Here is a 27,119-nt window from a genome sequence, read left to right as displayed (position 1 = left end):
CACTGAATTAAAAGTACTGTGCTGCAGTGGTAAATGGAGTCTTCTTCACAAACTAAGGTTAATTATGGAGTTCCACAGGGTTCCATGCTAGGACCTTTTCTGTTTATATTGTAGATGTTTCCCTTAGGCAGTAATCATTCAAAGTTATAGCATATATTTTCATTACTATGCAGATTATACCCAGCTATCCGTCCATGAAGTCGGATAACACACACCAATTAGTTAAGCTGCAGAAATGTCTTAAAGATATAAAGGTTCATGGGAAGTCCCTCAGGAGCCTAAATCTATTGCAGCATAACTCCGGAAGGATTCAGGGTCACCTGATCCAGCCCTAACTATAAGCCTTCTCAAAAAGGAAAGTTTTAAGCCTAATTTTAAAAGCAGAGAGCGCATCTGTGTCCGAAATCCAGACCGGGAGCTGGTTTCAGCAATTACACTGTTAATTCTTGCAAATGACAAGGACACAGCTGTCCTGTCTTTACGCTGAGACATACTCTGTGACTGAGACGTTATAGTAAAAAGGAGGTCCGGTTTTAGTCATGCTGAACTGACCAGACTGAAAACTCATAGCAAACATACAGAAAACGTACTCTTAAATCCGTGCTCTGCACATTCTCCTGTGATTTGAACCATGACACAACATAATATATACAAAACATAGATCCACCAGGGTCACTACAGTTTTATCCAAATAAGTACAAAGTTTTACCACATCGATAGTAGTTTATTGGCCATCTTCTTAATAATTTTACTGTTGCTTGGAGATTTGAGGTCAGTGTCCTTAGAAAGGACTGTTGTGGGTTGCTCTCTGCTGTGTCTGGCTGTTATGTAACAGTATTGGTCACTCTAGTAAGTGATGTCATCGACTATGCTTGTAAAATATACATTTCTAAAATGAAAAGTTTTAGAACGCAACATGATCCAAGTCAAACAGATTCCAGCCTCCTCTCAGTTCACCAAAAGTGTCTCCCTTTGTCACAGTGTAGCTTTTCGAGCTGCTCTTCAACCCACATTCAGATGGAAAACAAGCTGCTGAATGCCGTAGCTGGTCAGCCTTTGTATTTCTACACGCAGAGGACATGAATGCATGCTGTAGCAGAGTGCGGCAAGTATTGTCATGCGCTGCTTTGTTTACAGCAGTCCTCATCAAAGCAGGATGGACCGGCTGGATTAGAGCTCGTTCTCCCACAAGAGTTTGATGTTCCACACAGGGGGCCAAGAAGAGGGCAGGATTTGAAGTTAAGTCTTAGTGCAGGAGAGGATTGTGTAGTCTACTGGCTTTATAGACACAGAACATAGAACTATATACTTCACATGCTGATCTTATTATCTCTGGCTGTTAGCTGTGCTCCCATTTCTAACTCATGTCACACCATAGATCTGATAACTCTGTGATGGACTAGTAAGTAGTTGGGATGGACTGCAGCCCTCCTGTGAACTGGATGGATGATTGCAGAGATGCGAGATCTGAATATAATATTAAGCATGGAAGCTTATGGATGTTCCTTATGAGGATATTTTAGTAAACCAAGCAAATATTCAGTGATTTCAGCTAGTATGATTTAAAAATGTTGCGTATGTGCTCTGTTTTATTTTGTCTTTAACATTAAATCTGTGGGGGTTTTGGCTTTTGGAATAACAAAATAAGCAATTTGAAGATGCCATCTTGTGCTCCTGAATACTGGTGTTGATAATCTTTTGTTAATGGGGGCATCAACTTGTATTTCTTGGTGCCGGAGTTTTGATTAATGACCCTGGCTGCAGAGTTGTAACCTAGATACCAAAAATACCAGTGACATGACAGAGGAGACGCTGACTTATGTGGGACTGATTTAAAGTTGTATCTGTGTTTCTTATGTTAAATAGGAATTATCCTCATTAGAAAGTCCGAGGACTCACCAATCAGTGTTCAGATGCGTTAAAATCTCCCTCCATTCAGACCCTGTGTTGCAATCAATCACACTGATGAGCTGTTTCATCCACAGAGAAAGAAACAAACATCTGACCTCTGGTTTTAAAACGGTCCCATACACTTTTTTACTTTTTAAATAATTGGCTGCAAAAGTAGAAATTTATTCCATTTTGGGCAAGAAAAAGGTTTAAGGCTGGTTCTAAAACTGAGTCTGTCCTCTATGGTTGCAACGATACACCGAATAACTCGATTACACAAAATCCTCAATGCAAATTCTTTGCTCCGATGCTGCGTTTAATCCACGACTCTGTAGCATTCAGTTGTCACCATGTAAACATGACTGCTTCACCCACATTTGCAACTAAAAAACAGTAAAAGAAAATGTTTTTTCTAGCATCCAGGGAGGCGTTCGTTACTGTAATTACCATCAAAACTTACGGTACATTGGGAAAAGGCTGGCAGCAGGCCTTCAACAATCCACCACCTGTACAACAAGCTCCAATGTGAAGGAAAGATTACTTTTTATGTGCTCCCATCCACCACCGTTTGTTTTACACTTTCAGTAAAGCTATAGAAGTTAAAATAAACATGTATATATGCAGAACTGTCAGTGTAGTTTGGCAGTTTTCTGAAAGCCGTCCCACTTTTTCTACTGCAGTGATACCTTCAAAAAGCAGGGCCGAGTCTAAAGGGGGGGGGCATGGGGTGCACCACACCGTATTTATTTAAAGGCTTTAGTAGTCTTACTTAGATTAATATAAATATAAATACATTATTTAAATTGTAATAATATTTAAAAAAATATGGGAGTTTTAGTCTGGACACTGAATTATTATTAATTATTAAGATCTCTACCATCAGTACGTCTGTTTTCTGCAGCAGGAAACGAGTGCAAGCCTCAGTTTTGAAAATTTTGATATGTGCGCTTTTCTTCATTTGTGGCCTCCATGTGCTTCTTTAAAGATTTGCAGACTCACAAATTCACTCATGCATTAGCACGCTTAAACAAACGGACACACACATAAACTCTGCCTCGCTGATACAAAACTTTGACAACCTTCTTTTTTTCCCCCTTTGCTTCCAGCTGTGTAAGAAAGTCTTTCAGGAAAGTAGAATAAAGGACATTTAAGTTTATTTAGTTCAGGTTGTGTGTGTACCTTACTTTATTTTGACACTAATTTTTTCACTTAAAAATTATTTTTGTATTTAAAAAATGTAATTTTTAATATGGGAATTCATTCTTTCGGTTGGCGTTGTATGCACTCAAACTATTAAAAACATTGATTTCCATTTTAGACAAACCAATAAGTTGTTCATTCAAACCAGTCTTTTTTCTCTTTTGAATGTTCACTGTTGCTCATTAACAGGACAAAAGTTTTATGATCCAGTTACTCCATTGAAACACTCAGTTATATAGCAGAAATAAACATGTTTGCAGTATGGTAGAAAAAATCTGTTTGTCTCTGTGGAGCTATCAAAACAGTTTAAATATTGTTAAAGCTTTAAGTTGTGCATTATTAGAAGCTTGGCTGCTTTGAGTGACACTGCTGCCTCCACGTCAGTCAAACTGGGCCACTGGTACTTATATAGAGCTTTTCTACTCCAACTAAACAGTCAAAGCATTTTTTTACTACACGCCTCATTATCCATACACATAAATACATGCTTTCTAACGATAGCACACACACAGTTAAACTCTGATGGATTGGATGAGGTTCAGATGCTTCCAAAAGCACTCTGATGTGCAGATTGAGTGAGCTGGGGATGGAACCTCCGGCTCTGCTCCTGAACTGATACAGCTTTTGGTGCCTTCTGGAGGATTTTCATGCAGTTTTTTGACTGCTAACATGGGTTTTTATGCAGTTAGTTATGCTAAATGTTTATTCATATAGTGTGTGGTCCAGTTTCGGTGAGTGAAAGTGTTTTTGGTTTTTTTTTACATTTATTTGTGTATTTCTTTTATTTATATGTGTGTCTGTGCATGCCCTCATAAAGTCTATACACGTAGCTTGTTAACTAAGTTCTCACAGTAGTGGCTACGCCCGTTTTTTTATACTTTAATCTAGGCTTTATTCTTTGTGTCAACTCTGTTTACAGTATTCACTTATGTACACATATGTATCTTTTATTATCAACATTTCTTCCCACCAGAACACTACTTATTCCTCAGCATAATTAGTCCATGTCATGTGAAAATATTTGAGAAAACTGCTTAACGCTCTTGCCTCCGGAAACACTTCTTACTTTAAAGCAACTGCTTTCAGCTTCTTCCCATTGATATTTAAAGGTTTAAATAAAAGGCTTCAAATGGTAAAATAGTTCCTAGTATTAAAGCAGCATATCCAGTTAGGACCTACTTCATCTTTCAACTCTTGAACTCCACCATGAATTCCAGGAGTTTATTTAAAAAAGTCCCTTAAAAGACTGAAATGTTTTTTCTTTTTTACACATTACATCTCAGAGTTTCATTGAAGCTTTCGCACAGACGCCAGACTCTTACAGCTGCAGCTTTTATATCAAACAGAAAACTCAACATACTGCTTTTTTTAATGTGTGTGAGTCACTGAATGTTTTTTTCCCCCATGACACACCTCTCTTTCTTATTTCTCCGCTCAACGCTAGCAGCCCGACATCGTTTATGCCCCTAAATGATACACGGATGTAAACACACCCAGGAGGTCCTGGGAACCTTGGCTGCTGTCAGTCACATCGACAGGTAGACGTTGGTAGATTCAGCAACTGTAGTGCGGGGAGCAACTTCAGGGAGCAGGAGGTGAACCTTGTTCCACTTTCCCAGGTTCTCCTGGAGAGATGAGTCACACTCGGCAAACAATGTGTTTGGTTTTGCTGTCAGCTTACCTCAGGCGTGGAGGGAGAGAACAGACGCAAACTGTTTGACTGACCTACATTCTGTGTTTATGTGTCCTGCCACTGTGCTGTGGAAGGTCTTGCGTTTGAAAGGAAACATGCCCACACGTTTAATGAGCCGGTTTCAGAATTCCTTTGTTGAGCTGACAGAGGCGAGGTGGAGCGGGAGACGAATAGACACCTTTTGTTTGCTTGTAGTATTTAAAGCTGAAGCCCACATGCGTTCTGGTGACGCTCGTGTCAAATAAAATGAGTAATCGGGCATGTCTTAGCAGTATTGTCATAAGCACAAGGAGCCGCTGTTGGTGGCCTTAACCCAAGTTCTTAAAAGCTTCAGTCCCAGATTATTTAAAGCTTATTTATTTTGTTGTAAAGTATTTTATCACTTCAGAAAAGAAACAAGCTGAGCCACTCAGCACAGTACCTGAACACCTCAACTTCCGGGTTGCTTTTAAGTAAAATGGTTTTATTGTCTCTCAAATGTGTCTGTTCACATACACAATTCCGGGTGGACAGAAATGCTCCTGTGCAGTCGTACAAAATCCTGACTGTGTTTTGCTAGAAGCAGATGACGTGAGCGTTTGGAGGGTGGTTGGCAAGTGGGCCGGAACAGATCAAAAATAAAGCATGAAAAGCACTCGGGGACTCCAGTGCTCACTTTTCATTGTTTTTAGCACTTGGTTTCATCTCAGCTCTTTGTATGGTGTAACTTTGCATTCAGGCCAACAAAAGCACTGAGACCCAAAGAGTGGCCCACAGACCCTCCGTACTACATACTTTGTAGACCCCCTCCATCTGGCAACAGAGCTCACTGCAGGCAAACGGGCCATCCCCAGATTGGAGCGGACAGCGAACACGCCACCTCATGAATCCAGCTGTAGTCTCTGGGGGATCCAGTAATATTTACATATCAAATGGGTCCATTAACATGTAGGCAAAGACAAAATTACCATGTCGCATGTTTCTCATGCAAATTCCTTGGTTCACCTTGAAGGTTTGTAAGACTGCCCTAAACAACAATAAAAGGCACAAAACCATTTTACTTTAACAATTTTGCTTCTATTGTGTAGTAAGAAAACACATTTGTTTAAAAAGCACCTTCACTTTTTTCCCCCAATGCAAGAGAGGTTTTTCTTTGAGTCTGCATGGAAGGAGAGGGGGGTAGTTATCACTGACTCCAGCCTACACAGAGACCTGTGATAAAGAAGGCTTTCACAGGACTCTCTGTGAAAAACTAAGTACACCCAGTTTACTTACTGAAAACTGTAACTTGTAACACATTTAGCAGCAGTGAGTAATGGCTTTCTATATGACTTCGTCACTTTCTCACATCATTTTTGGGGAATTTCGGCCCACTTCTTCACAGCGTTGCTTCAGTTCATTGAGGTTTGCAGGCATTCATTTATGGACAGCTCTTTTAACATGGATGTCTGTCAGGTTGCGGTCTGGACTCTAACTGGACCATTGCAGCGCTTCGATTCTTTTCTTTTTCAGCCATTATGTTGGAGATTTTTCACTGTGCTTTAGATCAGTTATTGCTAAGCTTCAGCTGTCAGACAGGTGGCTTCAAATATGACTTTAGAGTACTTGGGGATACAGAGGAGTTCATGTTCAACTCAATGACTGCAAGGTGCTCATGTCCTGTGGCTAGAAAACAAGCCCAAATCATCACCCCTCCACCACTGTGCCTGACAGTTGGTATGAGGTGTTTGTGCCAATATAGTGGTGCAAGCCATTGTGACCAAACGCTGTCTGTAACTGCATGCTCATAGTGAAAGTGCCAAAGAGAACTAAACATCAAGCACCACTTGAGCCATTGTTAGCAGTTTTTTTTATTTTTGGCAAATACCTGCAGATGAACTGGCTTTCTCAATTAATTCAGTGGGTTTATTTGGGTTTGTGGATCACAAGCAGAAGCAGATGGTGTTAAAAGGTAACAAGTGCAAAAATGCAACATTATAGAAAGCCAGAAATGTGCAGTTGCACATTATGTGACAACATTGCAGCTGAACAATGGTGTGTTATCTCTCAGGTTGGAGTAGTGAGGGACTTATAACCTTATTTTTCAGTAAAATGACGGCCTGTAGCCTCATTATTGACCATCATAAAGCTGACTGATGGTTGCACTGTACATCTCAACAGCATTATCATTTACTCACATTATTGTAGACTTGTTAATAGCAGCCCACACATTCAATTTTCTTTCTTTCTTCTTTGATATTAAAGTAGGTGGCTTTGGTGCTTATTGTCAGAGCAGATCTTCCTGAGCGTGAGCCAATAAGAACATTTCCATGAGATGGCCAGAATGCATGGCTTTGCTTTGTAGGTGTTATAAGCCTTAGAGGAACAGCAGCTTATGCCGTCTGGCACACGGAAAAACATTAAATGCAACTAGGCTGAGTGATTGCGGTCAATATACATTTAAAACCATTGTATGTGGAAAGAACTCAGACCAGATGAATGACTTTAGAGTTTTTTTTCCTGCAAAGTAACATAAAACAACGTAATAGCTACGCTTGTTGTGGTTTCAACTTATTTAAATTCTATATGAAGTATTTTCTGGATAACGTCAGAAAATGTCACTGTGCTTTTTTTCTCTCTGTTGTTTTGCTGAAAGGCGAAAAAATACCAAAATGCAGTTTTATATGCTGATCCATGCCCTTTGCAACTTAAACATCCTCATGCTGTACAGATGTTTTTTTCCCACAGCAATGAAAAGCCAATCAGATTACAGCATCCAGCTCCTATCCCCTCCCATGACTTACACTCATCTGTATTTATGACACAGAGGAGCGGGCGGTGTAACACGTGTTGAGTTCACGGTGCAGTTTAATGATCATTAAAGCACTGCTAATGAAATATTTATGGTGTCTTGCCAGTGCCAATTCTCTCCATCACTTGCTCATCAGGGGTTGGAGGTCAGCTGCTGTCTGCCTGGCAACACTCATTAGACTGATTAAAAGTCCTCGCAGAAGGTTAATGTAGTTTCACTCCCGCAGTGTCGCTAGCCTGCGTACTGTCAACGCGTGCTTCGCCAAATGAAAAGTTGTTTTAGTAAAGAGGTGAGAGGAGCGGCAGGCTTTTTAGCTTTACGTGGAAACACCTTTCTCACACGTTGGTGTTTTTTAAAGCCAGGGTGAAAGCTGCCAGTCTCCAGTAACAAGCACGAGCATGTCTGTGGCTCGCACACTGTGCTTAGGTGTGACAGGACTCTGACACTTCGTCTTCACTACCTATCGAGACAGGTTGTCGCTCAGGATCTCCAGCTGTCAGTCTGGACGATCACTCGGAGGTGGTGAAGGCTTAATGCAAGGTAGTAGCTAACTTCCGTCGAAGTTAGTGTTTTCAGTGACATTTAAAGGTTTTATCAATAAGCATGGCCTTTAAATAAAACCTGTAGACTGAATTTTGTGGTATTTTCAAGCACATTCACCTTATTTCCCACTCGGGTCTGATGGGGAGCCTCAGGCACTGTGATCCGGCTCCCTTTTGATGTGCTGACTGTCCGTCCCTGGGGTGGTTTTGATTGCCTCTTTACTCCCCTCCTATGTAAGTCAATAGGAGCCGGCCTGCCATCTGTGGGAATTGATACCTCTGCTGAATCATACTATTAAAGTGCACCTCCATCTTTCCACTATCTCTGCCTGCACCCTCTCACCCCTCTCTTCCCCTCCCCCTCTCCCTACTGAAGCTGTGTTGAGGGGACACGTCTTATCTTACTTCTAGAGATGCAGGAGACGTGTTTGCCAACTGGGGCCAAGGCCGTGTTCAAGCTGGAAATAGCACAGCGTTACAGAAGTCTGAGCGTTAGTGGTGGCGGTGAGAAGATGAAATACTAACGAGTCAGATTTGAATAATCATTTAAAGGCCTCTCGGATGCCAGAACGCTGCACAGCATTCCCTAATGTGACAGGATTGTAGCGGAGATGGGGAAATCCTTGCTGTCTCGGCTTTAATGACTGCAAAGCCAACCAGAGAGGAAAAAAAAAGAAATACTTGTAACACATTCTTATGAATTTGACTGGTGTATTTCCAAGCTACCTTTCAGTGGGCTCACTGAAAATAACCTGACATGGTGCCCGGATAGATTTGAAAACGGCGTTTTCGTCTGAAAACGCTCCGCGTCCACACTAGCGTTTTCAGTCGTTTTCACAGAGTTGTGCGTCCACATTGAAACGGCCCAAAACGCTTATGTTCCAGTCCTGCGCATGCGCGAAAGCGAGTGAGAATTAAAGAATTTGAAGAAAAGCTATCTGGAGCATGTACAGACTGATATTAATCTTTTTTAGGGCTGTCAAAATTGAGAGCAAACAAAACAACTGCTGTATAATGCTCTCCGCTATCTTTGTTTAATTGGTCACATGACTGCATCACATGACTGAAATGCGTCATTGTTTTAGAAAGTCTGCATTTTCAAGTGTCCACACTGCGACGGGGCAGCTCCGTTTTGAAATGTATGCGTTTTCGAGAGCGTTTCCAAAACGCAGCGTTTTTCCTTGAGGAAAACGCCGTCTCAGTGTGGACGGGAGGCCAAAATGAAGACGCATTAGTGTGGACGTAGCCAGAGACAGACAACCATTCACACTCACATTCAGTCCCGCATTCACACCTATGGGCAATTTAGATTAATCAATTAACCTATCACCACAAAGTTGATTGTGAAATTTCTTTCCTTGTAGATATTCCACAAACTAGCTTGTTGCAGTGTTTTCATGTTATTACAGTGAACTAAAAATGCCAAATTCTGCCACATCTCAGTATCATTTGCTTCTGTTTCTAGTCACATGTTTATTATAGTTGGGGTTTGGACTGTTTACCATTGGTTGTCCATTTAAATCAAGGCTGTGGGTATCTGAGAAACAATAGTTTGACATTTCTCACAATATTATGAAATCTCATAGGAAAAGTGAGTAATTGTTACTAGCAGGCCTAAAGTGCATCTGCATCACTCGTAGAAACTAGCTGAACCAACACTCATCTTGCTCCAGTAATTAATAGAAAAATTAATAGAAAAATTTCTGGACATCACACTACAGTCAAATGATTTCTTGTGTATTTGTTACTGTAGCACTGTCAAACCTTATATAAATGTGGGGTTTGCAGTCATTTGTTTGGCTGGATTGGAAGAAGCTCCTTAAACAAATGTTTATTTTTAGTTGGGATTAATGACAGCCTGTAAATTGTTACGCTCCTCCTGGTTTGCTTTTTTTTTCTGTTATTCTTGGAGGACAGTTGTGAAAACACTGATAGTGACTACAGAGGAACAGGAGTGGCAGCCAGCTGACACCTCCCGTCTCTAATGGAGATACAGTGTGAGGAGCAGGAGGGGATTTTGTGCCACTGCTGACTTGTCACTGGAGCTCACAGCAGGCTCATCCTGCTCCTGATTAATGGAGCTGTCTGCTGAGCCTCGAAGGGGGGAAGAACAGCGCTGTTGTCCCATTCCCCGTTTATTTGCCCACAACAGATGGGCCCCCCGGGGCCCCTGGCTCGTTTACACCTCTCCTGTATTATGTCCTCAGCATCCTTCATCTTAATCAGTGAACAGGTTCCTGCGCAGAGCCACCTAACCTACAGGTGACCTCTGTAACCTGTCCACCTTCACGAAGATACTAGATACTCTTAAAAACAACGGCTCATTACTCCGATATCCTCGGGTCTGACTGCAGCAGATTTTCCTCTTTCCTCTTTCCCTTTTCAGCCTTCACTCTGCTGGAGCATGACGCACAGGCAGAATGACACATCTGCTGGTGTGTTGTTGTTAAACAGACCCTCGAATGCAGGGTTTTTTTATGCCAAGGTTAGACTTCGGGTGCAACGCTCATTTATAATGAGTAACATAGGAGGAATGTATAAGTCCATATGCTTTGTTCTTATATACAGTGTTATGTACAGCTGCCTGTCTGAATGAATGGGAAGAGAGTCAAATCTGCAGTTTTAAAGGTCACCGAGATGTAAAAACTGCATTTGTAGAATTATTAGTTAAACAAAACTAAAAATCTTTTTAAGCTTTTTGACTTTGTCCTCAGCATAAGGTTTGGAAAGCTTATTTTCCCCCACAGGTTACACCTCTACTCTGAAAAACATGAAAGGAAACTTTTATAAAGGCAGTTTTGTTACTGGAAATATATGTCATGTACCTGCCACATTTGATGTTAAAGCATTTTCCCACATCCCATTTATTTATAATCTTCAAGTGACCGTCTTTTCCCGCAAGTAGTGTCATTTGACCAAGGTGTTCATGTGCTCTGTTGCTAGCTGCTGTTTCTGGAGGTTGTGCAAATCTCATTTTTTGTAAAATGGCGTGTTTTGCTGTTGGCGCCGCAGCTGTGACGAAGACACGAGTGTTCGATTGTGTCTGTTTTTACCGTTTTTCTATAACTGAAGAAGCTCAGAGATGTTCCAGTAGTTTGAGACTTTGCTATTGTCCTGCTGGAGGTTTCTTCCTGTTAAAGTGGAGTTTTTCCTTCCCACTGTCACCAAGTTTTTCCTTAAATGTGGTTGTCTGATTGTCTGGGTTTCTTTCTTCTTGTGATTTGGCGCTACATAAATAAAAATGAATTGAACTGCCAGCTGCTAATACTGGCTTGACTGATTGTTGGGGCGCACTGATCTGAAATGCCATTCAGTTACCACTGATGCCTTTTAGTTACTGGACGTGATCGATGAATGTCATATTAACATTCAGAGGTTCAGTGATGATCTGGCAGCTCCGCTTTAACCACCATCATCATCACTGCCTTATCATGTTCTACACGAAATAATAAACAATAAGAGATTTAAAGTATCAGTATCAGTAAAGTATTTATCTTATTTAAAGTATCAGTTAACACTGAAATAGCAGGCACTGCATATCTTACACTTGTAGAGCACAAAATAGACAAACAATAAAATCCCTCATAATGGGGAACACTTTAACACATTAATTAAGACATATTAAATCCTAGTGTAGCGCTGCGATTGGCTGGCAGCATGTCCAGTGTGTACTCTGCTCTCACCCTATGACAGCTGAGACAGGCTTCAACCCCCCTGCGACCCTGAATTGGGTAAGTGGGGAAAAATGGATAAATCCTAGTTGTGCCTTGGGCACAGAATAGTCAAGCGCTCACCCTGAATATGAATATAAAAATCATTGACTCCTGCTCATTAAAAAGAAGGATCTACTGCCGTTTCCATCACATATGCTGGTAAACTGATTATGTTTGGATCACAATAAGCTATCTAATGATATCACATAGCCTGAGTGGGGTTAATAATGGGTTATGAAAATGAAGGCCACAAATTACAAATTTTTTAATATTTGCTGTCAGGTAATAAATAAAATCTTTAAAATGAGACTCAAAGCTCAAAGGAAGAGCAAATATTCACATGTGGGAATCTGAAACAAACAGTTTTTGTTTGTTCTCAAATTACTGATTGAAACTTAGAAGGGGTTCGTTTAATTAAAAGAAGCCGTCTCCTCGTCTGCTCATGGACCGTTTTGAGGATTTTCTCCTCCAAGCATCAAATATCCAGGCCAAGATTTCTGTGTGTTTTCTTTGATCATCACTTGTAAATTCAGCAAGAAGAAAAGTCCTGATTTGAAAATTAAATTACGATGGCACCATAGCCTGCCACACTCCATAGTTACCATTTTGCTGCATTCAACCAAGCCCTGATTAGCATGATTTGTCAAATGAACTGAGACTTCAAACAGAAACCAGAAAATTTCTGTTACCAAATTTTTTTTTCTGGTCCAGTTTCTACATAGTCATATGCAAATACAGCTGTTTAGAAGTTTATACACTCATCATGTGATAAATTGGGGCTTTTTGTGAATTCTTTGAACTCCTTTTCCAGGGTAGAGTGACTGTACAGATTGTTTTTTGACTTCAAAAAACAACAAAAAAAACCCAAGAGGGTGCACGTTTGAATTTATTAATTTATTAAATATTTTCTCTAATCCATACAGTGTCAAAAGTATAGATGTATACATGCATTCCCATAAATGTTTCATTCAACGTCCCTTAGCAAGTTACCCAGACCCTTTTGGTAGCCACCAACAAGCTTCCGGCCTAATTCTGGCTGGATTTTTGACCACTCTTCATGACAGAATTGGTAGAGTTCATTTAGATGTGTTGATTTCCTGGGACCGACACAGCTTTGAGACACAGTCCACAAATTTTCAATAGGGTTGAGGTCAGGTCCGTAGAACACCAGCTTCACTGTCCACACAGTGAAGCCAGGAGCCGACCGAGAACCAAGAAAGACGCCCCTGCTCCAAAGCCGAGACCTTCATGGTTGACTGAAATTTGCAGCTGCTCACACCGACAAGCCAAATGCTTTCTGGAGAAGAGTTTTACAGCACAGGATGAAAATGGAGATAATTGGCCACAATGAGGCATATGTGGAGAGATAATGTTGAAGCTTTCAAACCGTAGAGCACTGTAGCAGCTTTCAGGCATGGTGGTGGTAGCATGATGCTCTTGGGCTGCTTTGCTGCCAGTGGTACTGGTACTGATAAATTTGACAAAGTGGATGGAATAATGAAGGACAAATTTGGTGAAACCACCTCCGAATTCTTCGTCACCTCAAATCAACAGCCAGATCGTTGACACTTGGACACAGCTGGTTGTTCCCAAACATATATCAGAACTGGTTTAGGAATGAATAAAGCAAGCTAAGACTACTCTTAAATGCCGAGTCTGTGCCAGGAAACCAAACCAGTTAAAAGGAACTCTTCCAATTCTGCCAAGAAGAGTGGTCAAATATCCAGCTAGCATTATAGTTGACTGTCAAAGCGTCTGGTTGAGGATCAACTTGCTAAGGGACAGTATTAGTAGGGGTGTTTTTATATATTGGAGCCTGTATGCGTACTTTTGACCATGTGGGGATAACAGAAAATACAAAATAAATTCAAACAAATTCCCATCACATTCATGAACATGATGGAGTGTACTAAACTCACAACTATGTGTTTACAGACACCATATAAAGACATACATTTATGTCCTACATGGTGACAAGGAAACCGCTTTTAATGCATGTAATCCAAACATGCTTGCAGTTTTCTTTGTAAAGACTGACACTTTCTGTCCCCGAGGATTAATTAATCAATAGAATTTGGCTGTGTTGCAGGTGCACTGAAAGTAGTAAGTTGCTCCATCAGCCATCCAACTCTCACAGTTTTCAATGCATTTAGTATTTTTAATGTGTGCCAGATTTTTTATTTTTTTTTGTCTGATTACATTTATGGACTTGTGAATCTAATCATCAGGTTCTGCCAAATGAGACAAATTCAGCACCAGGCTGGAAAAATGCCTCGTCTGTGCTCTGCCACGTCTCGTGAGCCTTTCATTCACACAGCAGATTGTCTGCGCTTGTCTAAGATTCACGAGAAATTGTGCACATCTCGGATCAAGGCGACGGTTTAAAACTCCCCATTAATTGTTGTAAACGTACAAATGGAATCTTTTGTTTCACACTCGGATTTGGAGAATTGAGCGTGCCTCATCCTCCCGTGGTGACATTGGACATTGTTTCCTCTTCCTGCTGATGGCTGTTGTTCTTTTCACTATCGTAGAGAAGCAGGCTGGGACTTTTTTCAGTTGCTGCTGATTCACCACAGATTAGATTGCTGTTCTTATGTGTGAGATTGCTCAGTTGCACTGTAACATTACACGAAGCCCCGAGGTGTAAAGGAAGTTCTCTTTTTTATAGCTGTTTTAACAGCAGCACATAAAGAAAAAGACTCTTTGATGTGTTGGTTTACTTTGATAAGCCGTGTCCAAAGCATTCGTGACAGATTTGGTGAAACCCCAACAGCTGATCGTGTTTAGTAGCTTACTTCCATTGATCATTTACCCCCGAGGTTAAACTCTTGGTACTCTCTGACTGATCTTGGCACTTTTTCGACTTACTGGCAAGAGAAACAGATGCTTAATTTATGGAGAATTAGCAGCATCTCCAAATGTAAATTGATTAAGGATTAAAAAAACAAGCGAGTAGAGTCCCTTCACTGCTCAGATGCCTTTGTCCTCTCAGTCTTACCCCCCTCCCCCTTTTTTTCCTTTCCTGCAGCATGCCAAAACTCTCAAATTCTCACCCATTTTAGCAACTCTTTAAGCTGCCAAATGATTGAGATAAAAAAAACTGTCACAGAGGCAGTTTTGTTGCTTTATTGCAGAAGGAAGCAGCTTAAATGCTTCAAATGCAGTCAGATTTTCACAGAAGTGTAGACGTCCGGCACCGTTTTGCTATTTAGCTGTGTTGCTTTTCAGTTGTTATTTCAGTTGCAGGAACACCAAAGTCTTCATATTTATATAAAAAAAACCTGTGAGTCAAAGAAAAAAAAAACATCCAGGGAAATCCATCTCCCTGCTTTTATTTCTTATATTATGTTGAAAACAAACACTACTTTTCTTCTTTCACACTCATGAAATGTAGAATTTTTATGTTTATGTTTTTAAACATATTTTAACAAAAATGCTTAATTGTCTTTGCAACAGCGCCTAGAAAAGTGAATAATAGTAATGACCTTCTGCTAATAATTTCTTCATGTTGTCCTCAGATGTTGGTATCAGTCAACTTTGTAATATTAAAGTTTCACACATTAGCCAAAAATAAAAATAAAACAATGGCCAAGCTTGTCATATTCAGCTTGATTCAGTTTTATTTGTTTATTGCCAAACCACAGCATCCTCAGGGCACTTTATATTAGAAGATAAAGACTCTGTAGCAATATACAATCCACTGATCAGGAACTTGGTGAAGGTGGGAAGGAAGAATTCTCTTTTAACAGAAAGAAACTTCCGGCATTACCAGGCTCTAGAGATGAGGAAACAAAGGACAGCAAGACATACACGCTACAGGAATGAGTATAAAAAAAGTTAATGACAAGCAGTACAGGGTGAGAAGAGATGCGTGGAAATGAAGAGCTCAGTGCATCATGGGAAGTCCCCACAGGAACCTGAGACGCAGCATAACTGAGGGATTGTTCAGGGTCACCTGATCCAGCCCTAGCTATAAGTTTTATAGAGCCTGCATTCTCATTTGGGGACATTATATTTGGGCTTTTCCGTACCTCAAACTTCATTGTGTTCTTTTAGCTTTTGTGCCCATATTAGGGCATAATATTAAAAACAACAACAACTTTTTATTCAAAGATGATGTTTAGTTTTTAAACCTATCAAGTCCAACTAATCAAAAACCCAAACAAGAGCTCGATCTCAGGAGGATATCTAAAAGGATCCTAAGAGTAGAGAGGGCGCCTGTCTCCTTTGGTGTTAAAGGAACTTAAAGTTGAGTAAAATTAAACAAAAAAATAAAGGAAATTCAAGACGCTTGCTTAAACTCCAGGACCATCTTTTACTCTCTTGCTGTTGCAGAATGAAATGTGAACAACATTGAGTGAATGCAGCGACGAAAGCTGGATTTACTGACTTATTTATTTTTATTTTTTTTTAATTTTTATTTTTTTCACCTGTCCCGTTTGGTTCTTATGCCATCAGAATTATTGTCTAAAGGCGAAGAAAGATGCCCAACGGATTTACTTTACCAAATGGACCATCCCAGCCTTGCCGTAATGGTCTATTTGATTCACCTTTAATTGTTTATTTTATTTTCACTTGCTGAATACGGGACAGACTTGACTGGTGGAAAGAAAGGGGAGAAAGAAAGAGGGAAAGAAAAAAAACTGAGAAGAGGGACGGGGAAAAAGGGCAAAAAACAAAAACCAACAGAATAAGCAGACAAAAAATACATATATCGATCACCTGGATCACCTGTTGAGAAAGAAAAAAGAAAGCAAGCAGAAGAAAACGAGTAATAAACAACATCACAATGATATATGAGAATATGACAGTAAATACTAAATATTAAACATTATTGTGCAGCACGTGAGATCGACAGCGCACAGTGTGCTTTGAGGTAGGAGCCAAAAAGGGTGTAGTTTGTGTGTGTGATCACCTGTGTGTACACCTGGGAGCATGGACGCGCTTGTTTTTTTTTTTAAAAGGTTCCTTCATGTAACGATCTGCTAGAGGGTGTGGGGGGCCACTGCCCCGTCCTCCAGGGCATGAAGCAGGTATGGAGGAGATCAAAACTCCAGACATCCAGAGGCCCTCAGAACACAAGAGACCAAGGAAGACCAACAGAGGGGCAGCCGCGCCACTATCCCAGAAAGAGCTGAGGAGAGTCCCAGATGAGGGGTCACTCAGCAGCCGCGGAGCAGAAGCCAGGGGGGGTTGCAGTGACGTGCCCGTGAGCTCCGCCGGCAGCCAGCTGCGCCTGAGTGACTGAGTCCCGGGCTGAGAGGCCGAGGGCACCCCATCTCCGAAGTGGCCCGAGCGAGCCCCAGGCTCCAGGCCCCGATAAGCAGCCGCCAAGGAGTGAGCCGGTGGGTACCTGGGCGCCCACCCCCGGACACAAAGAACCACCAACGCACCGATGTCTGAGGGCGTCCGCCACCGGCAGGGGAAGTGGTGGGGGGAGATAGGCCTCCAAACCTTGGAGGGCCTGAGATGGATTTACTGACTTAAAGCTGCTTTATACTTCCTTCCTGATTCATTTGAATAAAATTTTGTGATGGCCAGAAAACAAAACCCACCCTGGAGTACCCGCATGCTTCACGTTTCTCCGCACTTTGGATATGTAGAGCACGTTCAGTATCGTTTCTGTTGGGTTCTGACCAACATGATTGTAGTGCTTCTCACTTTACCTGGATGGGCTGCCCAGGTATATTCTTGCATCATGTTTCACTACTGTTCGGCTGACCTGGTGACTCTTACGGTAGTCCTGCATGTCACTGCAGAGAGTCTCTCCCCTCTTATCTACAGAAGTCCTTGTTCTGCTTTGGAAATCTCTAACCAGAACCTGCAGGAGGTGAGAAGTGGTTCACTTGCTGCTGTGCCGAGCTCTCTGAGGCTGCAGAGCAGAACAAGGACTGCTGTCATTTCCTGCTGTTCAGCTCAGTGGAGTTCAGGGGAAGTAGCTTTTTTTGTTTATTGCTGTGCTGCTCCTGCCACAAACTCAAATAAGGACAAATAATATGAATCATCTAGACTTTCCAAACGTTAGAACCAAATGGAGCAACTTCTGATCAGCAAAGGAGTCACTGAATGGAGTTAGCAACCCTCATAAAAAGATTTCACAGTTTTTCAGCCTTTTTTAAATGAGGGGGTTCAGTTTGCATCGCATGAGAAATTTGGATGTTGTAGTAAAACTGCTAGTTTAGCCACTTTTCCAAACTCAGCGTATACCAGCTCTGTTCCTGAGGACTTAAAAGTGTGTGCTTTGTGGACAGTAAGCTACTTAGCTGAGCAGATTATGGTAACAGAGCAGAGAAAAAAAAAGTTTTAATCACTTTCTTACACTTTTTCTTTTGAAAAATGTAGAAATAGACGACGTCCTTGAACCTCTAAATGTTGAGTGTGAGTCTGCTAATAAAAGGCTTGGAAGAGTTGCTGTGTCCACTTACTGTATATATTGCTAAAAGCTATGATTGGATACTTTGAGGGAGGGGTTTAGGAAAGAGCCAATTAAGAAAGAAAATCCAGAAACCTCAGTGCTGCGTGCCTTCATTCTTGCGTCCTGATGAACGCTGTGTTCGCAGCTCATCATATAGCTCGTCGTCTTTGTGTGTAATGCCCTCGGATGGCGGTCTAGCCCACCTCGGTTTAATCTCTTTGGCCCTGAGCCAACTCTAAATGCACAGATTGCCTCCTTTCACAGAGACAGCAGCGTCAGCAGGACCCTGCCTCTCCGCTGAGCCCCCCCTCCCGAGCAAACTCCCCCTCCCCGGGGGTCGCCGTCTCTCATGTCCTGAAAAGGAGGTTGAACCTGTGGGGAGCCTGTGGGTAACTGTAAAGTGGCCTGGTACTCATCAGCTGCTGGAGGTGTTTTGTCTACAGCTTTTTCATTCATTTACTCTGCAGTGTGAGTGTGCCTTTAACATTAAACAAGCAAAGGCCGACTTGTAAATATTTAGCCTTGCATGTTCGAGAGAGTTCAAAAGAGGCCGAAGAAGTGAATGAGAGGACACACTCCTACTTCTGCAAGTCGGATAAAAGAAGCGAAGTAACGTGTACGTTAAACCTGCAGCGCGGTGGTCGAGAGGCAGCAATTAATCATAGCTCTGTGTCCTTATTGTTGAACAGAGGACACAGAGCTTCCTGTTTCACATGTCTCTTGAGTTGTTGATTAATGCAGTGCCTCCAGCATCATGTGAAGCCAGGTTAGTTATTGGTTGTTGCTTAAAGCAGCAGGCTTGCAGCAGAATGAGGGTCTTTGAGTGACCGCCAGCGGATACTTGCTATAACTGCTTTAATGTTTGGATCAGTTTGTTGGTGACAGTGAGATGATTTGAATAAATTATGATTTTTTTTTTTTTTGGATCCAGTTTAGCTAGCAGGGTGACATTGGCCCCATGGCTTAAATGCAGAGGCCCGAGTTCGAGTCCAACCTGTGGCCCTTTGCTGCATATCCTCCCCTCGTTTCCTGTCTTCTCTTTACTTCAAATCTGTCAACAAATGCAAAACCCATCCAAATTTTTTAAAAAAAATTCTGTATAAAATTGAGCAAATTTCAGTTAAAAGTTAACATTTTATCTCCATATCGTGAACATTTTTCCAGTTACATCAAAGTGTGCATTTGCCACAATTTTCCATAATCTAACAAATTTGTTTGACCAACTTTGAGCATTAATATCGTAATAAATCATGCTTTTAATAGCAAAATGTCACCAATTTAACGGTTTAAAGATCGAGTCATGAATTCTTTTGTGTCTATTGAACCTAACAAATTTAAAAAAAGAAATAAAATATTAATTTGCCTGAGTTTTAATTTGTGATATTTTCTTCATCCAACTGTTGTTTTTGTTATTCATTGCTTAAAATCTATATAATTTTTTACGTTATTTGCGATTTTTCAGGTGACAAAGTAGGAAAAATTGATGTAGAAGTATCAAATGGGATACATTTAGCATCAATCCGCCTCATCTGTTGTTTTTGACTCTTAAGGATTTTTGAAGACTGGACTTTATTGTTTTGTTTTGCAGTGTGATCATTAAAAAATGTTTTAGTGAAAGTTCGACATAGATTTCTGAGTTTATGAGGTGAACCTGAATACATTTTCTGTTTTTCACAATCAACCAAAGGTCTGCATTTCAAAAGTGACGTAGAAGCATTTTTAGGTGGAGATAACATGACCACACCTCTCAAGAATAGATGGTGTGACGTAACCGAAAGATAAAAGACAGCTGGGGTAGTTATCTATGCATTTGTGAAGCATCACTGCAAACGTAAGACAAACATGCATTCGTATATTAATGAGAAAAGTAATCTGCATGTGGTCACGCCTCCAACGGATCCAAAAGAAAAAATCATGCCTGAAATTTCACATTATTTTCAGAGCACGTCAAGCAGCATCTTAAAATAAACAAGAATTTAAAAAAGCAGAAGCATGGTTTGAGTAGATTTCTCTCCAACACCACCACTGTTACAGCAAACAGGAGAACTAAAGGCCAATAAATGATGCTCGAAACAAAGGAATAAACCAGAAATAGCTATAATCTCGGCCATTTTCTTTAATTGCTGTAACAGTCTTCAACTCTCCTGCCTTACCTAACCAAAAACATTTGTGAGCTGAGATTATGAAGTAATTTCAAATAAAACCCATGTTTTATTTGAGCTATCCACATTATGTTGGGTCTTTTTAGCCAGGTGGTAACACAAACGGTGGGAAAATATATCCCTGGCCCCAGTCTCCTGAAACTAGTAGACAAATTAGTAAATCGATTGCCTCAAGACTAATTACATGTGTGCGGTTAACTGCACACAGTCAAACTAGCATCACAACAAGACACACAAGGTACAGTGAAACTAGTGAACGTTGATGGCGCTCACAGCACCAAAAGTGATGGCAGCAGGCTGCTCACACTGAATCAGATTCACTCTGACTGCCGAGCTGCTTCTTTTTATTTGGCAGAAACGGCAGTGAGGAGGAGACGTCAGGAGGGGCAAACAGAGGCTCCAATCCTGGGTGGAGGTTTGAACCTACTGGTTAACACAATGAAACCAAGGGAAGGTGAATTTCTGCCAGTAGATGCAAACTTTATTATTCGCACTCTGGGGAAATTCACATGTACAAATGTTTTAAAAATCACTCGATCTTTTACACACTTAGAGAAAAAACAAAACTGCCTTCTTTTAAAAAACGCTTTTTCATTCATTTCATTAGAAGAAGAACCTTTGATACCGTTGACATCGGGAAATTTTTAACAGTAAATCTGTATGCAGACATATGTTGCACAGTATGTGTGGCCGATAAAATCAATGAATGAATAATAATTTTGTTTGCTTGTGTGCTTTTGGTTTGCATGTTCCACATTTTATCTAAAGTCTGTCATGCAGTCCACTGATTCACTTATCGGACGGTGCGGTCAGAAGGTCATGACCCTTAAAAAACACTGGAACTACATTAGAGGAAGTTGTGCAGCTAAACTTAACATTTTTACTGCTTTATTAATTCATAAATTTCACATCAGGACATATGTGGCTTCTTTAGATGCTTTTTTCCTCCCCTTTGGCTACCGCAGCGATCCTTCGTTATTAAAATCTGAGTAATCAGATCTTTCATCTCTTGTGAAGTTCATTTGTCATGTGTCACATTGGTATGAAATTCATGCCTTGACTGCTTCCGCTTTATTCCCGTGTCTTCCTGAACATGCCCGGCTGAAGCTGCTCCTGCTGCTTTTGCCCTCTGGGCACAAAAATACATGAAATTCCTCATGACGTTGGGAAAAATCAGACATGGTGCAGCTTCATTATCTAAAGCATCACATGGTTCACGGTTGGGTCAATCAGAAGAACTGACATCATGGAAAATGTCAGAGCTGATGGTGAGAAAGAGAGTTTTCATGAAAACGTTTTCTAAAGTTTGAACTCTTTAAGTTCATGTTTCTCCTACGTTAGGACATTAGGGGCCTAAAAGCAGTGGAAAGACCCAAACTTAATTTTATTGCTGGTTATCTGAGGATGATAATGGTGTCATTCTTAAGGCAGGAAATAAGCACTGTTGCATCAGCATGCTAATGTGAGGGCTGGTTGTTCCTTTATTGGATTTGTGTAGGACGTTTCTTAATGACTGGATGTGGAGATGAAAGGAGAATAAACAGGAAGAAATTCCATGAATGTCGCCGGGAACAGTATCAGCGTGACCATATGAATCATATCCCTCTTACAACTATTTGTACTGTGTCATAGAACAATTTCACGCAAATGTACTCATTAGCAGAGGAAGTCAGCAAAACAACGCACAATGTGGACAAAGCCAGTGGTTTGTCAAGTTAGATTATGACCCAGCGTCCTCTAGGTGACCCCAAATCTGTAGTTTGGCTTTAAAGATTCTTGGATGTTTGCTGCATTATCCACGTATGTTCAGTTAACATTCACAATAAAAATAGGTTAATAAAACATTTCCTGAAGCATGAAAGGGTCCTCGTTTGATCCCAGCCATCATGTGAAGCTCTCACAGGAAGCAATAGATTTGATTTTTAGTATGCTGGTATCTCAGTTTATGCATGTTAAAGCAGCTTTTGCAGGTATTCTGCTGGTCTGGAGAAGTGGCACCTTGACACGAGCATTAATCCTTCCAAACAAAATCGTCATCATGCAGACTTACAGTATTTTTGGCAGTTAGAGGAGAGATGGAGACCTGAATCAGGTGATAAAGAATAGGGAAGGGAAGCTGTACGTAAACCTTCTGTTTATGAGTTCTAGTCCTGAACTTTGAAACAAAGTTCAGACACTCGATAGGTCTGATTTATCCCTGAAGTATGGAGTGCACACAGCTTATTAAGCCCTACGCCAGTGTGTTGTGGGCTTTGTGACAACTATACATTATTACTGAAAGATGGCAAGAGTTTTAGAAAATAGTCACATGAAGGAACAGATGGGCATGTGGATAAAAGGAGAAGTGAAACGTCTCCTGGCTTCTCCACCCACCTCACAAACTCTGCCATTCTCTAAAAAACAGTAGTTCTGTCTCAGCTGTCAACACTGCCATAAGACGGCTTTTTCGTAACGATGAGACACGTCACAGCAGCACTGTGTGACGCTCCTGGATGAGAATGCATTTTTTTTTCTGTATTCGCAGTTGCAGCTTGGCACATGAAAGATGGCCCATCACCTAAAGAAAAGCGGAAAAAAGTGAGTAGAGATTATTGTGCAAGCAACCTCAACCGGACTGTGTCATCTGTGGGGAGAAGCTGGGCAGCAGCTAGTTTGCACTTGGCGTTTTCGCGCCAACGGTGACGTCACAACCGCAGTTGCACGCCATGTTTTAGTGTTGCTTCAGCTAATCCTCCACCTGAACACAACCTGGTAATCAGTCAAGGGAGGAGATGGAAGGCAGTTAAGGTAGAGGTGTTACAACAGATCTGTTGGTGGGCATCGCAGTAAACACATGCTGTAAACTGGTGATCGTACATGAGACACAAACGTCTAATGATTGGGAGGCTTTTAGCTGAATAAGGTTGCACGTATGAACTGCAAAAGAAGAGAAAATAAACTTTAATCAAAGTGAATCTGGGCTGATCGCGGCAGACCCTTGTGCTTAATATTCACACAAGATAGATGTGGTTTGAGATGTCACCTTAAGGAGAGACGCTACAGTTTATCCACACAAATCTCTATCAGTGCAAAGTTATTTTCAAAGGACAGCTTAAACTAATATCTCAGACTGCGCCGGCCGACTTTGAGTAACGACGCTGTGCTGTCGAGTAACGTGGAAATAAATGTGGATCAGCAGGCAGATTAATGATAGAAAATCCCACCCGACAACAAAATAAGCATTCATGCATTATTCATGTGCTCCAGTCCACACTGGAATATACAACCGCGATCACTACCATATACACTGATGATCACTTTCATTAGATGCAGCTCTGGTGTCATGTCTGAGCACAGTTTTTCCTTTTGGTTTAAATCACTCCGCTAAGGTTTCACTGAACACCTCATGTTTCCTGTATGTGTCAGATAGGGATGTTTGGTTTTGTTTTATTATTATGATTTTTTTTTTTTTAAAGTAATGCTCCAAAATAAGACAATCCAAGGTTTCACGAAGGACTATCGCTGCTTGAGTCTGAACACGCCCGTTTCACCCCCTCTTTGTCCTTGCTCGTTCTGAGATTGGGGGGAAAAAAAACCCGGGTGACCATTCATTCTGCTCCTGCACCTGTTTAGTGGCGCGTCTTTCCCGTTTTACGTCTTGAATTTACAACCTTCAGCTGGAGGGACGACCTTTCACTCGGCCTCTGTGGCAGAGAGGCAGCAGCTGCGGTGACTTCACTGGCTCCTCGTGTAAAGAGAAAAAGATGCTGAAGGCGGGTGTTGGGGGTTCTCTTCTTACACCTTGAACTTGATAGCAGCTCGATATGACACACACTGCCTCCATCAGCTGTTAGTATCTATCTGATTGAGCTTTCAAAGATATGAAAAAGGCGCATTCATTCCTCCCTGTGGTCTCATTTGTACCCATTCATAAGAGTCAAAGAGAGGCAGGAAGAGCTAAGTGAAATGCCCACAGTTTTTCATATGTGTGGTCCCCCTTTTCTTTTCCTTTTTTCTTTTTTTCTGTGAGAAGGGAAACATTAGCAACGCTGACTCATTACAAAGAGCAGCTGAAAAGTCTGAGCCAATTTATTTCTGGTTTGGCAGAGAAAGGATAGTGTAGCACACTTCCACTGAAATTACAGCGTCACAGTGTGAGATGAAGCCTCTGCTTTGTGAAAGGGTGATTTTTTTTTTCTTTTTTCTTTTTAGGAAGCGCTCTCTCAGCCCGCTGGCTTTCCTCTGGAGCAGCTGTCGGTCAGCGTCAGTTGGTGTATCTCGGAAACACAGATCGCTAATGAGGCTGGAGCTCTCGAGGACTGCCTGGCCCTGAACTCAGCATCACACGGTGCTAAGTGACGAGGATCCCCTGCTGCACCCGGGGAGGGTTATGCATCTGAAACGTGAATATTATATACGTCACATCGAATCAGGAGACGGGTGCTCTCGTCTGGCTTTGAGATCTCGCTGTGCTCGGGGTGGTCCTGCAAACCCAGGAAAGTCCAGGTCAGACCTTTCACCTCCCCCGGTGTCCTCCTGTTTCGCAGCTCCACTCAAGAGGTTTTTGGGTAATGAGCTTGTTGTCGGTGATGGATAGGTCGCAGATCGCGCTGGCATCGGCACTCCTTTACATTCCTGTCGGTTCAAGTTACAACAGAGACATTAAGCAGCTGGAGTGGGATGAGTTTTAAGAGGCAGACGTTTCATTCGGGTAGTATGAAGCAGATGAACTTAGGTGAATGTGAGGGAAGAAAATTCAGTTGCCTTCGATTTATCTGTGATTTTTCGTTTTAATTATCTGTGTAGCCAAGTATGTACGCAAAATAACAAAATCAACATAAATCCAAGTTACTGACAACCAATTTGTGAAGTGTGTTAGAATCTGAATATCCTCCAGTGAGATGGGTGAGATCCAAGCAGCTGTGTAGGTGGATAAACATGAGTAGCTGTTGCTATTGAGACAACTGAAGACATGAGTCAAAACAGAGGCAAATTCATAATCCGTAATTATGGAAAGATTAGGGATTAAAACACAACTTCAGACTCTGACTGGACCAGAATCACCTCAGAATTAAAGCTGTTTGTCACCAGATGTTGGCTGTGATACAGTTTTGTTCTTTACTATCTTTAAAGGTAGCAAAGAAGAAGCAATTTACATGATTTTTTATGTATTTTGTTTTATGTAGGTATGCAGTACTGTACAAATGTTTTGAGACACCCCTTATTTCTTGATATGTTGTTTGGAAAATGGGAAATTGGAGCAGCAATTTATTGAAGCATCTGCAAATACAGGATATCAGGCAGAGTTTGTACAGTTCTGATGAACTCAAAAGTCGACATTTTGTAAGACCACCTTTGTTCTCTTAGGAGAACTTTCTTGTAACTTCTTTAAATAGTGTTTAGAAATAGTTCTCCAGGCTTCTTGAAGGACATTCAAAGCTCTTTTTGCTCTGTTCTCTGTCACGGTGATCCCACATTGCTCCAATAATGTTGGAGCAGTGTGGTAGAAGAAACACACTTCTTCTACCCATGTATGCTTTTACCGAATTGGCACTGTGTTTGCGATCAGTGTTGTTGCATGGGATCTCAAAATGTGATGGTAGTTTTCTCTAATTCCACTAATTCTGACAAGTTCTCCGACACCACTGCCTTAAATGCAGCTCCAAACCATAACAGAGCCTCCACCATGCTTACAGATAGCTGTAGACACTCACTGTCGTACCTCTCATGACCTCCAACCATACTGGCGACAATTTCAAAGTTGGATTCATCAGTCCATAAAAACTGTTGCCACTGATTTTGAGCTCCCTGTTCTTAAGAATAGGTTCTCGACAGCCACCCTTCCACTAAGACCGTTTCTGATAATGTTTTGATGGTTAGGGTGGATGAAAGAAAAACTCTGAGGGAACCTCAGAAAGTCTGTAGAACTATAATAACAACAGAAAGAATAACAACAGAAAGAAAGTCTGGCTCCTTGGAAGGAAAATATAAAATGAGAACTGGCTTAAGGATTTTGCACAGTACAGTAGAATTGATGCTTTTTTGTTTTTAATAGAGATCTGATCTCATAGTTCAGTCTTTATTTTAGAAACATATTTCTCTGAGGACCATAAGGACTCGTAGCATCAGAAAGATTATGATGAGACACGGCACTAAAACAGTCCTTAACAGAAAACTATAGAAGAGTTGCATAATGTCTCTTTGAGGTGTCCTCGCCCAAAAGAGACAATCAGCAGAGGAACATATAATGTTGCTGCGCTGACAGATGTCTGCTGAGTGACAAGACTCTTCTGCACGCAATGATTCTTAATTATTAGACTGAGATCTATTCTAGCTTTTGTAAATCCTTTAAAAGCAGAGTCACAAGGTAAAGAAATTATCTCTGACATGGCGACAAAGAAATCAATTGTAGCGAGTCCTAATCTCACATTTTTGAAAATACGAGGGTCTGAAGAGTAAGTTATCTAGCTCATGGCATCACGCAACCAAACGTAAGCCTCCTTAATGGCTTAAAATTTGATTATAGAGAATTAATCTGTCTTCTAAACGACCTTCATTTATACATGAAAGATGAAAATAAACACATACAAGTAAAACCTTCTAATAACTTTCTGCTAATTAGTTTATTTATTTAAGGTAGAGAAGCAGTGTGCATATTGGAAGAACATATTGGAATTCCATTGCACTGTGAGGCTGGAAGCTTGTGAATGAATGTTCGCCTTATTAAAAGATCAGTTTGATTTGACAGCTGA

The 27,119-nt window shown here is 41.1% G+C and overlaps 1 long non-coding RNA gene across 1 annotated transcript in view; it reads left to right on the top strand.

Annotated features, from left to right (window-relative positions):
* The window catches only part of LOC134634833 (uncharacterized), a 37,356-nt gene that overhangs the window by 5,326 nt on the left and 4,911 nt on the right, over positions 1 to 27,119 (top strand). Inside the window, exon 2 of the long non-coding RNA XR_010094888.1 lies at positions 24,580 to 24,873. This is a non-coding gene — a long non-coding RNA (uncharacterized LOC134634833). The remainder of the gene's footprint in view (positions 1 to 24,579; positions 24,874 to 27,119) is intronic.

This window comes from Pelmatolapia mariae, linkage group LG9 (assembly GCF_036321145.2).
Source record: "Pelmatolapia mariae isolate MD_Pm_ZW linkage group LG9, Pm_UMD_F_2, whole genome shotgun sequence".
In the NCBI taxonomy this organism is placed as follows: Eukaryota; Metazoa; Chordata; class Actinopteri; order Cichliformes; family Cichlidae; genus Pelmatolapia; species Pelmatolapia mariae.
Note: the sequence above shows the minus strand (reverse complement) of the source record. Positions and strands in the feature narration are given on the sequence as shown.